Genomic DNA, 15,882 nt, shown 5'->3' with positions numbered 1-15,882 from the left:
CCTGACCCGGGTACCTTTGGGCTTTGTACATGTGATAATTTGTCAGTACCATCAATTGAGAATTTTGTCCTGTTTTGTACCCATTTTCCTTACCAAGAAAATTATTTCACAACCGTGAGACCTTCTGTGTTAAATTGTATAACACGTGGGGATACCTACACTTTTATGTTCATCTCCAATTTTCTACGTTGGGAAATCACTCTGTGAGGGGCTTGAAATTACTCTTGGTTGTTGTGCCCACCAGGGGTGTTTACATCTGTATCCGACTGGGGCGTGTGGGAGATACAATTACTCTTGGGATCTACAAAATTTTGCAGGGTATCAAGGTTTAGGGTAGGCGTAATGTATTTAAATGGGGAACCTCAGATGACAGATGATTCAATGCATGTTTTAATGATGTTTTGTATATTTATATGGGTTTATGAAGTGTTTTATATGTGTTTTTAATTCATATGTATCTTTTATGGTTACATTTTAACCGAAAAAAGATTTATACTCCCACTACTCAAGAAGGTGCTGACTGTGACCACTCGCAACAGTCTCTACTAGAAAATCACACTGAAGGATGCTAAATCTAGCTTGTACATACCAGCTCGCATTGTGGTACCTTGCTGGAAAACAATTCTTCCACTTAGTCATTGACAGAATTTGGTCAAAACCCTGCATTACAAGAGTAATGCAGAGTTGCCCAATTGTGCCAATTCCAGGTGGAATGAAATACTCCACTCTCCCCTAACTCAAACATGGTTAAATTGGCTTATTGCTAATTGACACATTTAACTTATAGATAGTCTAGAAAGTGCACGCAGGTCCTGGAAATTAAATGCCACTTGCCACTTAAAACCTTAAGTGCAGCTTTTTAAAATAACCCATTTTTGACTCACAAGACCTTCCTTTCAATGTGAAAAAGTCACCTTTATGTGGGCCTTGTAGCCTACAAGGCAGGGTGCATAGTATTTAAAAGAGGGATACTTAGAAAACTGATGTAGCCATTTCCCTACAGCGACAAACCCATAAAAGTGATTTTCATTGTGTCAAGCCTGGTTGTCCTACAGAGAAAACCAGAGTACAGATTATAATATTAACCCTGTCATCTCAGGTCTGGGACCAGCAAGTAAAATAATTAAACCACTGTATTTATAGTTATTAATAATCCAAATCAATTGTGAAGTTGCATTTTTAATAAGTAATAAGGAAAATTAACTTTTAGAACCTGCTGGCTGTTACCTGCGATAAGGAGTCCTGAAGACCTAGGATGCTCCTTTTCGTCACAGGACAACGAAGTGGAGTCCAAGAGTTAGTTAGTTGACCTCGTTTGTGGCTACAGGGTCAAAGCAAGCTGAAAGAGCCCCTTTGCCTGAAATGTTAAGCTGACCAGTGGTAATTGGACTGGACTTAGCAATTGTTCTTTGCTTGACACCCTGAGAGTCTCTAAATGCCTTTCACTGAGGTCCTGGAAACAGGGGTCTTAGAAGTATACTCCTGTGCTTGGTTGAGCACGAGCATATTTTGGGAACCTTTGGAAATTTTTTCCTCCAGAGTTCCAGCAGGAACCATAATGGAAACTACCCAACCAGCACGTTTCAGCCTTATTCCCAAGAGAGATTTCCCCACGTCCAAAAAAATACCAAGCTTCCATTCTGAGCTGTGACTTAAAAGATTTTCCGCAAGAATTCTAAAAAGCTTCAGAGCATTAGCGGTACCAACTTGCTTCAAGTATCGGAGATTCGGTTTCATGGCAGCAACACCGGCGCTGAGTCCTGTTTTGAAGTGGAAACTTTTAAGTCCTGTTCTTCCTATTTGATTTTGTCATCCATTTTACACTATTGTTCTAATTCAGTTTGGGATTTGTATAAATTGGTATTTTTACATTATTACTGTTTTGCTATTGCATAAATAATATACACATTGCCCTGAGTTAAGCCCTTGCGCTAACTCTACCATAGGGTTGAGCTCAGGTTAATTTAGTGATTTTGAGGGTTCACTCTTACGAAAAGCATTATTGTTCATTGAGGTTTGCAGTCACCTACCCCAAATAATAATCAACTAACTTACAGACAGCACATGAAATGAGAAAAAACTTTCATATTTTACCATTGCTATAAAAGTTCTGAACTGCTAGGTGATCTGGATAAACAACACACATTTAGCTAAGCTTCATGCAAATGTGGTGTTTTGGGGCCTTTCCAAAGGTATAATGCATAACTCACTCATACCACTAATGTTATTGTAATTGTAATTGTATTTATATGGATCGTACTACCCTTGACGAAGCGTCAATGCAATTTCCGGCGAGTAGCATGCTACTCCGGAACCCAAAAGGATTAGTGATCAATTAGTATAGGAAAATATGAGTTCATTTGAGCGATGGACATTGGAGTCTGTTAATTGGATAGAATAGAATAATGGAGGGATAGAATAGGGAAGAGTCTAGAAAATGTTAATTGAGAGATCATAGCAGTAAGATGAGGTTAGAGATGAGTAAAAGGAGAGCTGGAGGATGGAAGAGTCTAGAAAGTGATGAAGGAGATGATAGTAGTAAAATGAGCTGTGGGGTGAGCCAGGAGGGACAGAGAAGGGAAGAGTCTAAGAACGTTTCTTTTGGAGATGATAGTGGTAGAATAAGGGGTGGGCATGAGTCAGAGCAGAGATAGAGGATAGATAGAGAGAGGTATAGGGTGTGACAGAGTAGTGCATTGGTGAGAGTGATTTTTTTTCCTTTGTGCTCTGTCAGCGCCTGAATGAGTGAGGATGGAGGCACCAAAGACATCTCTGTTCATGGGTCCTCATCCTCCAAATCAGGAATCAGATCTTTGGGTTTGTGATTACACACCAAGGCCCATATTTATACTTTTTTAGCGCTGCATTTGCGTCATTTTTTGTACGCAAAAGCGGCGCAAAATTACAAAATACAATTGTATTTTGTAATTTTGCGCCGGTTTTGCGTAAAAAAGCGGCGCAAATGCGGCGCTAAAAAAGTATAAATATGGGCCCAAATTTCCCAGTTCTTTCATTGCAATTTAGGATTTCCTTGGAGGAGACCAAGGTCTGCAGGACTGGAATTTATCCTGAATATAATGCAGCTCCAGAGTTATATTTCAATAATCCTCCAGAGATGGGTGACTGCATACAACAAAGGACCCTGTCTTCATGCAGTATTGGCCTCACCTCCAAATCCCAGGCACTTCCCTGAGCTGTCCAGCCAAAGTCCCACTCACAGACCAATCCACCACCCCAAGACTGAGGAGGCAGGCTTAGGTAAACAGACTAAACTTTACAACATGAGGCCCTCTGAGGTTGAACCAGAGTGCACCACTCCTCCTGTGTGTGGTCTCTTCTTAATGCACGCAAGTACTTTAAGTGGGATGAAAAATGTGTGAGGGAGTCTCTCAAAGGGGCTTTCCATAGGAACAGTAACTAGCAAATCTTTCCAAGTGGTGTGTCTGATGTACTTAAAAGCACAACTTCAAATATGCTAAATTTACATGCTATGCATCACATGGTGTGCCCACAGCCCACTATATGGGTTCTTCTCTGTGAGGTTTCCGATACTGCATCCAGACATAGAACACAAAAAGAGTCCTCCAACTAAAACAAGCCGAACCTCTTAGCTTTACCAATGATTGTTAGCAGTATCAAATAAACATCAATGAATTTGTTCTCACTAATCCTTGCACTGTAATACTGTGAATTAAATATTACTAAAGTCAATGCCATTCTCCCTTCCATGTCACTTTCCTCTGCAGTGCTCTCTACTAGTCACTTACTCCCTCTTCTGCTCACATCTTTCTCATGTGCTCCATTTGCATTTCCCATGTCGTCTCTTCCTGTTCATCACTGTATTTTCACTGTTTCGCCATGCACATACTTCTTTCTGCCTCCTACACCTCACCATGGTCACACCCCACCATCTAAACTGTGAGCAATGCCTTGTCTTCCCCTTGGTGCTGTCCTTAGCACAAGGGCCCCTTCCACGCGTAAAACTGGCTCATTTGTGACCATTGCTCAGTGTGCTCTGCAGAGAGGCTAAGGATTTGATGTACATGTAGTTTGAACACCTTTGTGACCCATTTTGAGGCACTGTGAGGAGTCATAATGCCTACAGTCACCTACCCAGACACCTGGAGGTTACCCAGGTCACTGCATGCACTGTACAAGAGTCAACTGTTGCATGAGAAAAACTAAACAGACACATGATTAAGAAAAAAATGACAAGGATCACTTTAAGGGTTACATTGTTGAGACATTCCTCAGTGTTGGCCTGTAAATTTTAGAATGGGAATATACCGTCGACAAGGGACCCATTTCAAAGTTATCTTTTAGCCACCCCTGAGTCTGAAACCTGGTGGGATCTGCCTTACCTAAATCCCTGTGATAGGTCACTGATGTGTCCCCCTTTTAGGTTAAACTAGGATATCCTAGCTACTCGCTATGTGTGGTTAAATCATATCTCTGCTATGCCCGCCCAGAGGTCAGACCACACAATCCCTGCCAATCGCACACATGAGAATTAACGTCACTATACATATGATGTCCTGTGAGTAAATATACCCCACTCTCCCTGCAAAGTCACTTGTGAAGGTAAACCACAATGTCCCCAACCTCCCATGTGAGGATACACCTAACCATCCCTGTATCTAGTGTGTGCATAAAGCACTCCCGCAACCTCCCACAGGTGGATAAACCACACTGTACCCACGACATCCTCTGGATGGATAAACCACAATGTCCCCACAAATTCCAGAGGGTGAATAAACCACAATGTCCCTGCAACCTCTAGTGGGTGTGTAAACCACAATGTCCCTGTAACATCCAGTGTATGGATAAAACAGCAATATCTAGTGTGTGCATAAAACACTCCCCACAACTTCCAGCTGGTGGATGAACCACACAGTCCCTGCAATATCCAATCAGTCCCTGAAACATAAACCACCATGTCCCTACAAAATCCAGTGGGTGGATAAACCACACTGTCCCTGTAACACAGGGAAGTTGGTGATTTTAACACTACACATTCTTTGTTGATGCCATCTGCAGGGAAAAAACAGATGCTTTTCTGTCCTGCTTTTTACCTACATAGCACCCTGCCCTATGGGTTACCTAGGGCCTACCTTCGGTGTAACCAATATATAGAAAAAGGGGAGTTTAAGGCTTGGCAAGTAGTATTAAAGTCGAAGTGGCAGTGAAACTGCACACACAGGCCTTGCAATGGCAGGCCTGAGACATGGTTAAGGGGCTACTTATGTGGGTGGCACAACCAGTGCTGCAGGCCCAATAGTAGCATTTAATTTACCGGCCCTGGGTACCTGTAGTGCACTTTACTAAGGACTTACAAGTAAATGAAATATGCCAATTGAAAATGAGCCAATGTTATCATGTTTTTAGGGGGAAAGCATGTGCACTTTAGCACTGGTTAGCAGTGGTAAAGTGTCCAGCGTGTTAGAGCGGGGTGACCCTTCAGAGAGGGCCATTTTCCAACAAGGAGCTACAGAGATGGAGTTGTTTGCAACAAATTGTATATCTATATTTGCTTTCCACATTTTAAGAATCATAGAATGATAGTCATTCATATACTTGCAAGCCTGTATTCTTCTGAGGTTGTATGTGTTCTTCGATGATTTTCATGTCAGTGTATGTCTGACTGCAGATAAAAATCTGTTCACTCTTCCTTTTTTTGACAGTGTTTGTCACATTTATGTTTTTGAAAGCGTAGAACTTGTTGTCTTAGGCCTTTTTCATCATTGTCTTTTCGGGTGGCACATTTCACATACAGATCTATGAAGGAGAGTACAGAGTCATAACTGTATGTTCCAAATGTTGGTACAACTTGCATCCACAACAGCATGTGAATCTGTGAATACTCTTTACGCCAAAGAAATCAGTAACTTTGTCAAGAGGAGGATTTGTTTTGTTGCATATGAAAGAAAGCATGGTTGGAATCCTGTGGTTCAAATATCTATCTATCTATCTATCTATCTATCTATCTATCTATCTATCTATCTATCTATCTATCTATCTATCTATCTATCTATCTATCTATCTATCTATCTAGTGCTATGTGATTTTTGTGGCACATGGAAAGTTTTGGGATGATCAGTCATGCGGGGGGGGCGAGAAAAAAGGGGGGGCATGTTCCCCATGTTAATTCCTATAGGACCTTTAGAGACTACTACAGCCTGAACCACAGGATGAAACCAAATTTGGCAGAAAGCTAGCTTTTGGTATCCAGACTAGGTTTTTGCTTATTTGGTGTAAATCTGTTCAGACGTTATAGAGATAATAAAAGATAAATACATTTGAATGGCTAAGTCAGAGAATGCTTTGTGATGAGTCACAAAAAAAGACAAGCTTGTGCATGGAAATGAACAGCTCTAATTGGCTGCCTACACTTAAATCCAGGAAGTGTTGGCAGCCATTTGATGGCCCTGGTGACCACCACCCCCAAGGGCTGGCTCCTGCCATCCTGCTATGTTCTGGGGTGCCCACCCCGGGCATAGCTGTTTGCTGTGGCTTGATGGCAGCTTCAACAGCTTTGTACAAGTAAAGTCAGAACCTAACTATAACATCCCAAGCATCTCCAGTAAGGAGCACCCTTCAACACCAGGGCACTCTAGATGTGCTTACCTCAAATGTATGTTTTTCTTGCAAAGTTTTTAACCATAGGATTGGCACAGTGCCACCCATGCTGAGCTAGAAAGTGACAAAGTATTTTGTCATTTATAAGGCAAAATCTTCAAGCATAGGATTGGCCCAGAGCTATCCTTGCAGAGCTGTAAAATGACAAAAGCCTTTTACCATTCCAGGCACAGTATTACAGCTTTGGACTGGTAAAAAAACCATCCAAGCTAACTTGGAATGAGCAAAAGCAACCCCTGACACGTATGTCAATGTCATCACATCTCGTCATACTCTGTTCTCTAATTGTTTAACTAATATCATGAATAATGAATTACCATGTGAAATCTGTGCTGGTATTGGGTGTGTAATTGCAGGCAGGTAGTCATGTGATGACACAGATATTCAAGCTTGTTATGGTAGGGTGATTAGGCATCCCTGATTTGCCAGGACAGTCCCAATTTTTCACCTGCTGTCCCGGCTGATTTCAGGAAATTTAGCTGATGTCCCGGTTTTTAGAGCATGTCGACTAAACAGTGAGAGGTGCCCTGTTACATTTTCTAAAGCAGGGATAGTTAGAAGCTGTTACAAGAAAGCAAATTAATTAACTTCTATTTTTGTGAAATGTCCCAGTTTATGGAAGAGTAGTAAATAGTGGTTTGTGCTGTTTTAACTAGCCATGATGTCTGTTTAGCCTTGCTTTTGCACAGAGTAAGCAATGAAACACAAAGTGCCAGCATTTTGCACCAAGTAGGAAGATAACTGGTGTGTTTTGACAGCCTTACTGTTTGTGAGGGCTGGAATCTGGTTGCCTGCTTTCTGTTGAATTACGCATGTGTTTTCTTTCTGCTGACTCATTCAGTTCACAACTCCAGTTGATAAGCATGCAGGCGTGACAGAATAATCTAATGCCCAAATAATATCTAGGGGTGGGTGAAGAATTCCGCTCTGCCTGTGGAGTTTGTGGAGTTTTCTCCACTCCCCGTGGAGCGCAGAGTTCTGAAAATCTCAGAGAAGTGACGCGGAGAAGAGTTTTTGCTCTCGCTCGTGCTTACCAAGGCTAAGTTGGCGAGCAAGGGAAATCACTAAGTTGATGAGTGCAAGTGAGATTTCTAAAAGTTAGCATTTATGGTAAGCCACGATCCCCTGTGATGAGAAATCTGCCGTTCACATTGAGGAAGCTTCTGCTCAAGTAGAAAATCTACTTGAGAGGCAGAAAGAAGTTGTCGCCCTCTGATGCTCAGCGTGATGCCGTTTGTGCTGATTTTACAGCATGGGAGAAACTACGGGCACTGAAAATCAGCATGACTCACCCAAACCCTGCTGCTCACTGAACTCTGCGTAGTGCAGCAGAGTTTTTTCAGCACTTTGTGGTGTTCTGGGTAGGAGACCTCCATGAACTCCGCCCAGGCTTAATAACGTCCACTTATAATAATGCATGGAGTGGCTTGTGCACACTTTCCGAGGGGGAATGGATCTGACCCTGGACTCTGGCTTGGTCCAGAAAGACAGCACAACACAAGACACGCCATCAAAAGACCCATTTTGTAAATCGCATTATAGTTTACAAGTAAAATTAACTGCATGCAATTTCATAAAACAAAACTTTCCATTTTTGACACGTTTCATTTTAGTTAATTAACCCCTAATAGGTGGATATTCTATGTGGAGCTTGCAAATTTTACTGTTAACAACATTGATGTACAGGGAAATAAGTGATTTGCCCAGGATCACACAGTATCCCCTAATACGGAAGACTTGAGATCAGGTCAGATTTTCTTGACATTCAGGGCCTGATTTTGAGTTTGGCTGATGGAGAACTCCATGTGCCAAACTCTCAACAGGGTGGTTGCCTCCTACGTGGCGACCTTCTCGCCAGAGTTAATAAGATTTTCCTGCTAGGTCAGCCGGCGGAAACCTTAATTTTCGCCCGCTGGCCTGGCGGGAAACAGGCCACTGCATTGTCTCTGGCTCATAATTGAGCTGGCGACAATGCTGTAGCCTTCAGGGTGCACCAGCACCCTCCGCAATGTTTGCTGTCTGCAAAGCAGACAGTAAACATTGTCTCGGCGCTGGCCATGAGGCTCCTGCACTGCCCATGCACTTGGCAAGTGCCTGGGAAGTGCAGGGCCCCCATGGGGCCCTCAGAACCCATTCTCTGCCAGCATTTTCATGGCAGTGGTACTGCCGTGAAACCACTGGCAGAAAAAGGGGTCGTAATCCCCGGGCAATGCTGCATGCATCACTGTCTTAGCGAATTAGGACCACATCCTGACCGCTGGGATCCCAGTGGATCTGGTGGTTCCCTGGCAGCCCGACCGCGAGTGTTGAAATGTGGCACTGGGACCGCTGCATTGGTGGCGGTCCGACCACCACCCATGAACCTGGTGGTCTAATGACCGTTAGGTTCGTAATAAGGCTCTCAGTGTGCATTGTCACAACATGGCTTAGTTTCTGCTGTCTTTAGGTGTGCAGGAAAGGCGAACCTTTGACATAAATAACTGCAGTCTCAGGGCACAGAACCTTGCGCGGAATGTACTGTTAGGTTACAGGCTACCAATTACAAGAGAAAATGGCTTCTGTCAACTAAATGTATTTTTATGAGTGCTACATTTTCAGTGAAAGTAGTTTAAATCGCATTTCAGATTTCATTTACTCTCATACTGTTTTAACTGCTTTCCTTCACTGTGCTGGAGGCCCCTTGTCATAGTTTCCTTTAAAACAATGCATAATAGAGTGACAGAGGGGCTGTTCCCCTTTTTAATTGGCCCCCAGAGACAGAGATCGGTCCCATGCCATGCTTGAACCTACATCAACTCGCATGTTGTATGTCTAGAGGGGACCAGGCCTAACTCCTCTGCTTACCTGAAAGCTGTTCTTTCATTTTCTATTGTAGAAGGCCTTGGATTCAGTTTCTATATTGTACTTAAATTGTTAATGTCTATTTTGTGTGGATCATCTTTGCTTCATTAGACACAGCTTCCCCAACTAGGAACCTGTTATTTTTGCCCACTCCCTTCAATTTGCTATAATACCAAATTCGCGTGACAAGCAATTGACTTATAAATGCAATATTTTTACAGCCTTATTCTCGAGCAAGAAAACACACCTCCTTCTTGACTTTTTCCTCTCAGGCCTATTTTTCTGTAGTACTTGGTAACATTGTGCTCAGATTTTACCAAATCATCAGTTTTCTGCACTTCTTTAACCATGCAGTGATGTCCATAATTTTTGCATGTTGTAGATTCCGCCTCTCAGTCCCCCAAGGTGGACGAGGTTTGTGAGTTACAATGAATACTGGAGCGATTCCACGCCATGCACCTATTCTCCTGCATAAGATATTGGGGCATATTTACAAGCCCCTAGCGCCACCTTGTGCTGCCGTAGTGTCTTTATTTTTACCCTAAGTCATCATTAAGGTGGGTTTTCCCCCGTGACGGAATTACAAAGTGGCTCTATGCTTGCATTGCGCCACTTTGTAACCTCTTGCACCACATTATGCCGGCGTCAGGCATAATGTATGCAAGAGGGGCCTTCAGGCTCAGGAAGGCCGAAAAAATGGTGCAATGAAATTTACAACATTTCAATGCACCATTTTTTCCATCATTTTTAACTCCTGCTCAGAGCAGGCGTTAAAATGACGCATTTTAACCAAAGGGCCTCCCTAGGCTTTGCTGCACTAACATCAACATTTTTTACGCTAGTGCAGCAAAGCACCACCATAGCATCAAAAATGTTGATGCTATTGTCCTAACGACTGTCATAGTGCACCGTATTGTAAATATGGTGAAACCATGGTGTCGTTAGTTGGGGCAGGGGCGACGCAATAAAAGAGGCACATCAGGACCAATGCCCCACTTTCTTGTAAATATGCCCACTTGTCTTTTTGTTTACAATATCATTCTCTAAGTTAGAATTTGACACTTAAAAAAAGACATGCATCACTGATTTTCTACTAATTTTGCTGTGATGGCAGCGCTTCCATGCATTTCATAGCAAATGTTCTGTTCTCCTTTTTTAGCTGTGTCACCGAACTAACACTACTTTAAAAAAATAACTACCTTCTTTACTCTACTAAATCCACAAGAAATCAAGACCACAAACGTAAGACAACTATTGCAGAAAGAAAAGAAGGAAAGAAATGGCTGATCTACTATTAACCTCTAATCTCCGGTTCCCAGAGTAGTGTGCTTCTTGTCGCAAAGAGCTTCAATGCCTCATCAGAGAGAGTAAGTGCCATATAAATACAATTCCAAATAAAATTACAACAATATATATACTGGGAGGGTGTCTGAATTGATGTATGGTAATTTCATTTTACTGCACACTTAAAAAACCTTACAAATTCACAAAAAAAAAACAAAGGTTACAGGGACATTATAGTTAGGTTCACACTTTGCACACACAACAACATGGAAAAGCAGGTAGATAGAGTTATCTCAAGAAACTATGGGGCAGATTTATACATTGTGCCGCAAGCCTCTCGCCAGTGACGTCTGATGACATCAGCGCGGAATCGCGCGTTGACCTCATCAGAGGCCACCCCAATTCCGCTGGAAGCTCAGTTTCCAGTGCGATCGGAAGAGAAATGCTTGTATTTCTCTTCTGAATAGGGGGTGGCAGGCGGCACAGAGACATGAAAGGAAAGGGATTTCCTTTCATGTCTTTTTGAATATTTCTGCAGCCCGGTCGTAAAGCGATCGGGCTGCAGAAATGCCCACTAGACACCAGGGATTTTTGTTTTCTCTAAATAAACAATGAAGGGAAGCTGTCAGGCAGACCAGATCCTCGGGGTCTGCGCACGTTCCCAACATGTCCACCACTAGACAGCTCCAAAACTCTGATAGAAATATCACAGAGCCTGAGAGAGTCCAAGCGGGGGAAAAGGGGATTAGGATGGGAACAGCTGGGAAGGAGACCTGTGAGAAGCAAAAGGTTAAACAACACAATATCAAGTTACTATCACATTGATTTTCACTAGACTATGATTCTAAGCATTGTCATACTGTAACCATGGATAACTTTAGAATAGGACTATAACTGGACCTCAAGATGTATGGGTACCTGGGAAGGAATCAAGAATGGTTAATACAATGTTTCATATGAACTTTTCATGAAATGTCACATACTGTCTAAGAATATAAGAACCTTCTAGAATTATGTTTCAGAACAAACATAGTCTCATTACATGAGGACAAAAGGTAATCTGAACATTCCCTGGAAAACAATAGGAATTGTACTAAGGACTTAACATGCACATAGAAAGAAACATCTTGAATTTAACTCCTTTTGCAGAAAATTCAAAAGGCCCTAGATAATCGTGTGCACTTCAGGAAACGCTACACATCAAAGTTTTAATTGCCATGAAATGATCGCGCACACTGTAAGCGATCTGAACATCAAGGTTTAAATGCGGGAAATGAATCGCGCACAATGCCGATTCCAACAAGTGCATGTAAATGCCATGAAATGGTCGTGCACACTGTAGGCGATCTAAACACCTAGATTTAAATGTGGAAATGAATCGCGTACACTGCCAATTCCAACAAGTATATGTAAAGGCCATGAAATTATCGCGCACACTGTAAGCGATCTGAACATCAAGGTTTAAATGCGGGAATGAATCGCGCACACTGCCGATCTCAACAAGAATATGCAAATGCCATGAAATGATCGCACACGCAGGAAGCTATCTGAACACCAAGGTTTAAATGCGCGAATGAATCGCGCACACTACAGATCTCAATAAGAATATGCAAATGCCATGAAATGATCGCGCACTCTGTAACGATCTGAACATCAAGGTTTAAATGTGGGAAAGAATCACGCACACTGCCGATCTCAACAAGAATATGCAAATGCCATGAAATGATCTAGGACTCTATAAGCGATCTGAACATCAAGGTTTAAGTGCGGGAAAGAATTGCGCACACTGCCGATCTCAACAAGAATATGCAAATGCCATGAAATGATTGCGCACTCTGTAACCGATCTGAACATCAATGTTTAAATGCGGGAAAGAATCGCGCACACTGCCGATCTCAACAAGAATATGCAAATGCCATGAAATGAACATCACGGTTTAAATGCTGGAAAGAATCGCGCACACTGCCGATCTCAACAAGAATATGAAAATGCCATGAAATGATCGTGCACTCTGTAAGCGATCTGAACATCAAGGTTTACATGCAAGCAATGATTCGCGTACTCTGAAAGTTTTCACGAGTATGCCCAAAAATTCAAGAGACTTTTTTGAACGGGGTCGGGGGCTCAGCCTGACCTCCGTCTTACTACCCTGCTCAAGGATCACCAAGATAATGAGGGGCAGGCCTGGAACGTCAAGGTAGGCCTCCGGAACAGGAGCTCGGGAAATTGCTGCTGCTCTGCACCGGGACCTCTGAATAGTGAGCATGTGGAGCTGGGCTGACTCCCTTATATAGAGTCTGGCTCAGCCCACAAGCCACACCCAATCATGCTGCAGAGAAAGCTTCTAGAAGGTCCTAGAAAGGGACCACACCCTAACACACTCAGTCAGTCTGCAGCAATACCTTACAAATGAACAGTTATTGCAAACATCATTAATAGTGTTTTTCAAGGTTAAAATCTGCAATGAAAAAGGTTTACATACTACATATGAACACAATGCATGAATTATGCTCTTGCATAAAGACTGGGTTTTTGCATTTTTGTTGCCCGTAGAGAGTGCACTGTCCTGATGTGGACAGAAGGGACCCCTTTGGCAAGGATTCTTCACTGGGGCGCAATTTTTTATTAGGCCTTTTCTGCCCCCTCTCCCCCCTCCCTTTTAGACATGGGGAGTGACCACTTAGGCAAGGGTCGCTTCCCTGGGGGGGCAAATTGTCTTTATGCCATTTCTGCCCCCCTAGGGGGCAAATTGGCCTATTTTTATTAGGCCACTCTGCCCCCAAGGTTGGCAGAAACCACTAGACACCAAGGTTTTTTAAATATTTTTATGACAATTTCACTAAAGGGGAGTGACCCCTTAGACAAGGGTCGCTCCCCTGGGGGGCAAATTTATTTTAGGCCAAGGGGCGCAGAAACCATTAGGCACCAGGGATTTTTTTATTTTTTTATTTTTTACAGATGGGGATCGACCGCTTATGCAAGGGTCGCTCCCCAGGGGAGCAAATTTATTTTAGGCCATTTCTGCCCCCCTTGTGCCGGTGCAGTGATCCCACACAGAAATGTGGGAAGCATGTGTTTCTTTAGCTAAATTTGAGGTTTGCTGAGGATTCTGGGTAAGAAAACACTTAGGGATCCACGCAAGTCACACCCTCAGGTGTCTAGGTTTTAGAAGTGTCTGAGTTTAGTAGGTTTCCCTAGAGGGCTGCTGAACCCAGGACCAAAAACTGAGGTGCCCCCTGCAAAAAATAGGTAGTTTTGTATTTGATAATTTTGATGTGTCCACGTAGTGTTTTGGGGCATTTCCTGTCGCGGGTACTAGGCCTACCCACACAAGTGAGGTACCATTTTTATCAGGAGATGTGGTAGGATGTTGGGTAGAAGAAAGTTTGTGGCTCCCCTCAGATTCCAAAACTTTGCAGCACTGAAATGTGAGGAAAAAGTTTTCTTCTTTTTTGCCGTATTTTGAGGTTTGCTAAGGATGCTGGGTAATAGAACCTGGTGAGAGTGCCACAAGTTACCCCATTCTGAGTTACCCTAAGTGTCTAGTTTTCAGGAATGTCCAGGTCTGCTAGGTTTTCCTAGGTGACAGAGGAGCTAGAGGCCATAATCCACAGCTGGGCACTTTGCAAAAAACAGGTCAGTTTTCTTTGGGAAAATGTGATGTGTCCATGTTGTGTTTTGGGGCATTTCCTGTCGCAGGCCTAGACCTACCCACACAAGGGAAGTACCATTTCTATAGGGAGACTTGGGCGAATGCTGGGTGGAAGGAAATTTGTGGCTCCTCACAGATTCCTGAACTTTCTATCACCAAAATGTGAGGAAAAAGTGTTTTTTGCCAAATTTTGAGGTTTGCAAAGGATTCTGGGTAACAGAACCTGGTGAGAGCACCACAAGTTACCCCATCCTGGGTTTCCCTAGGTGTCTAGTTTTAAAAAATGCACAGGGTTGGTAGGTTTTCCCAGTTGCCGGCTGAGCTAGATCCCAAAATCCACAGCTAGGCACTTTCCAAAAAACACGTCAGTTGTCAATGTAAAAATGTGATGTGTCCATGTGGTGTTTTGGGGCATTTCCTGTCGAGGGCACTAGGGCCTACCCACACAAGTGAAGAACCATATTTATTGGGAGATGTGGGGGAATGCTGGGTAGATGGAAGTTTGTGGCTCCCCTCAGATTCCAGAACTTTGCAGCACCGAAATGTGAAGTAAAAGTGTTTTTTGTAAAGTTTTGAGGTTTGCAAAGGATTCAGGGTAACAGAACCTGATGAGAGCACGAAAGGTTACCCCATTCTGAATTCCCCTAGGTCTTTAGTTTTAAAAAATGCACAGGTTTGATAGGTTTCCCTAGGTGTCGGCTGAGCTAGAGGCCAAAATCCACAGCTAGGCGCATTCCAAAAAACATGTCAGATTACAATGTAAAAATGTGATGTGTCCATGTTGCGTTTCCTGTCGTGGGCATTAGGCCTACCCACATGAGTGAGGTACCATTTTTATTGGGAGCCTTGGGGGAGCACAGAATAGAAGACCAAGGCCCATATTTATACTTTTTGACGCTAAACTGCGCTAACGCAGTTTAGCGTCAAAAAATTTAGCGCCGTCTAACGCCATTCTGAAGCGCCATGCGGGCGCCGTATTTATGGAATGGCGTTAGCCGGCGCAAGCAGACTGGCGCTGCCTGGTGTGCGTGGAAAAAAAACACGTAGACCAGGCAGCGCCGGCGTTGGGAAAAAATGACGTTAGGGCGTCTTAAAATGGGGCAAGTCAGGTTGAGGCAAAAAAATCGCCTCAACCCGATTTGCGCCATTTTTTTACGACGCCCAGACGCCATTTCATGACTCCTGTCTTAGTAAAGACAGGAGTCATGCCCCCTTACCCAATGGCCATGCCCAGGGGACTTGTGTCCCCTGGGCATGGTCATTGGGCATAGTGGCATGTAGGGGGGCACAAATAAGGCCCCCCTATGCCACCCAAAAAAAATAAAAAAATATAAAAAATTATACTTACCTGAACTTACCTGAATGTCCCTGGGGTGGGTCCCTCCATCCTTGGGTGTCCTCCTGGGGTGGGCAGGGGTGGCAGGGGGGGTCCCTGGGGGCAGGGGAGGGCACCTGTGGGCTCATTTTGA

The sequence above is a fragment of the Pleurodeles waltl genome, chromosome 7 (genome assembly GCF_031143425.1).
Source record: "Pleurodeles waltl isolate 20211129_DDA chromosome 7, aPleWal1.hap1.20221129, whole genome shotgun sequence".
NCBI lineage: Eukaryota > Metazoa > Chordata > Amphibia > Caudata > Salamandridae > Pleurodeles > Pleurodeles waltl.
The sequence above is the reverse complement of the archived record's forward strand: the minus strand, read 5'-3'. Positions refer to the sequence as shown.